Here is a 3,284-nt window from a genome sequence, read left to right as displayed (position 1 = left end):
CCTTATGAACGACTTGTGATAGTGCTCAGAGTTTGTGTTCAAGAGGAGTCTCATTGACTACCTACCTCAGCTTCAGTTCAATGATAGCCATTTTTACGTTGCTTATGGTCGGCAGTGGTGGTCATTTTGAAGCAGTGTGGCTCCAGAGCTTAATCAGTTGCAGATGTATAATCAATTATTTTTTTGTTTTATTCCAGCCTGCAGAGTGGTTAATGAGATGTTTTACTAACGGACAAACAGGGCCAATTCCAATAGTTAATGTTTTAGGTAAACATATTATGCAATGTATAGCACTCAGGTTGTTTTAGGAATGATGCTCTGCTACCACCACAACAAATCTGAAGTTAGCATTAGTGGCCATGTTTGTGTTTCCTAAGCTCAGAGAGTATGGAGGCCATCTTGAACAGGATTAACTCCTAAAGTTTTATCAGTTGTTTATGTACTGTAACTTTGGACCACTCACTAGCAGTCCAGTCTTTTTTGTCTTTAGCCCAGGTGAGACACTTCTGACACTGTCTCTTGTTCAAGAGTGGCTTGACACAAGGGATGCAACAGCTGAAACCTGTGTCTTGCATATGTCTGCGCGTGGTGGTTCTTGAAGCACTGACTCCAGCTGCAGTCCACTCTTTGTGAATCTTCCCCACATTTTGGAATGGGTTTTGTTTCACAGTCCTTCCCAGGGTGCAGTTGCAGTTATCCTTATTGCTTGTACACATTTTTCGATCACATCATTTCCTTCCCTTCACCTCTCTATTAATGTGCTTGGACACAGAGCTCTGTGAACAGCCAGCCTCTTTAGCAATGACCTTTTGTGTCTTGCCCTCCTTATGCAAGGTGTCAGTGGTCGTCTTTTGCACAACTGTCAAGTCAGCGGTCTTCCCCATGATTGTGTTGCCTACAGAAGTTTTTCATTCATTCAACCTTTATCCAAGTTAATCCCATTGAGCCTTGGGGACTCATTTACAAGAGATACCTTATTTATTTAACAAAGAGTGATGACAACAGTGGACGTAGACTGAGACCATTTAAAGGCCTTTGCAAGTGTTCTGAGTTAATTAGCTGATTAGAGTGTGGCACCACGTGTCTTCAATACTGAACCTTTTAACAATATTCTAATTTTCTGAGATACTGGATTTGGGGTTTTCATTAGTTGTCAGTTATAATCATCAACATTAAAAGAAATAAACATTTGAAATATATCAGTCTGTGTGCTTGAATGAAATTACTGAAATAAATCAACTTTTTCAATATATTCTAATTTTATGACCATCACCTGTATGTCCAATTTATTAAATATTCAGAATAGGAGACAAATCAGCACCTCTTCCAGTTAATGACTGTTTAACACAGTTCAAACTACATCATAAGATCATTGTCTTTAGTAATTATAGTAGCCTAATATTACTTTTCCATGTAGTAGTTTAGTTTTAAAATAATTTAAATCTTCAAAACAGTATTTTCTGCTGAAAACCAAATATGTCATCCTAAGCAGCTAAACCTAAACAGTTAGCGTCTTATGTTATTAATTAATAGTAAGCCTTTCTTGTAACAGGCTATAGCCTACATAACATAACACCTTTCATGTTCTTGTAGTCATTTTGAGAAAATTGATTAGCTGTGGCGGCCATCTTGAATTGTATTTACTCCAAAAGTTAAAATTTTTGAGAGTTTCATAAAGTTTTTCCACTGGTTCTCAAAACATTTTGTCAACACACCAAGAAAACGAACACACACACACACACACACACACACACACACACACACACACACACACACACACAGGGAAAAGATCTTTTCCTTTTTGCTTTTGGCTGCCGACAATAAACGTAACATTATGATTGATATAGCAGCAATTAAGAGAACGTTTTGTTTGTCCCATAAAACGCACAGCTGGTGAGCTACACCACCATAGCTGTTGCAGCTACAGGTGTCAGGTTCAGTGCTTCATAAACAAATGTTCCCAAAAAATGATCTAAACTGCAACATAATTGGACACATCTACAGACAGACTGTGGTAAGGATGTGCTTCAGAACATGCAGTGAAAGTGAAGCTTCAATCCTAATCCTGATAGATTATCTGCAGTTTACTGACCAGGTGATTTAGCCCCACTGCCTCCTCAAGTATTGTTTTATTTCAGGGGATCAGCTCAAGGAGAAAGGAATCTGAAGGGCTACAGTGTTCAACACAATCACTGCCTGTCCGCACACATCCAACACCCGTCCCTCTGTCAGACATGCAGTCCCTCCTGGCACGGTCTGTCCAACTGATTATGCTGTAACTATGGGGACGAGCTGAAGGGATCCTTTGCTCTGTGGACATGTTCGACTCACCCAAGGTGTCACTTTAAATCAGCATCTTAGCCAGGACATGAGCAAAAAATTAAAATGAGAAAGATACGACAAATATATTCAAAGTAATCAGTGTTACGACAATTATAATAAGTATTTTTGTTCAAAGTTATTTGACAAAATCACAAAGCCTAATTAGAATATCTCTGCAGCTGCTTTAATCAAATGATTTCCGCTGGGATTATGCAGGCCATTAAACCAGCATAATTGTTTTTTTTATTTTTAGCATAGAGCTCTTCCACTTGTTGGGGTGTTAGGTACCAAATAGGCTAAAGAAGAGCTGAGTTCCTGTTTTAAGGTAGTTAAATTTAGAACAGACTTATCTGTGGTTCAGCTGTTTGTTTTCCCATCCAGCTTCTCGCTTTGTGCTCACATGAGGTTAGTAAAAAAAGAGGAAGACTCTTTTTACAAAATAGGTCACAAAGTTTTAGAGGAGGGGTGACACTGACAACACTGCCTCAGTGTGATGGGAGTAAAGGGGTGCACCATGTAGTGTGCTTTACTTAGCTGGGGTGTGACATTATTAACTACAGGTGCTGGTCATAAAATTAGAATATCATGAAAATGTTGATTTATTTCAGTAATTCCATTCGAAAAGTTGAACTTGTATATTATATTCATTCATTACACAAAGACTGATATATTTCAACTGTTAATTTATTTTAATGTTTATGATTATAACTGGCAACTGATGAAAAACCCAAATTCAGTATCTCAGAAAATTCGAATATTATTTAAGACCATTAAAAAAGGATTTTTAGAAATGTTGGTCAACTGAAAAGTATGAACATGAAAAGTATGAGCATGTACAGCACTCAGTACTTAGTTGGTGCTCATTTTGCCTGGATTACTGCAGTAATGTGGCATGGCATGGAGTCAATCAGTTTATATACATATATACAGTACACACACACACACACACACACACACACACA

Source organism: Nematolebias whitei, chromosome 7, assembly GCF_014905685.2.
Source record: "Nematolebias whitei isolate Nwh7 chromosome 7, NemWhi1, whole genome shotgun sequence".
Taxonomy (NCBI): domain Eukaryota; kingdom Metazoa; phylum Chordata; class Actinopteri; order Cyprinodontiformes; family Rivulidae; genus Nematolebias; species Nematolebias whitei.
Note: the sequence above shows the minus strand (reverse complement) of the source record.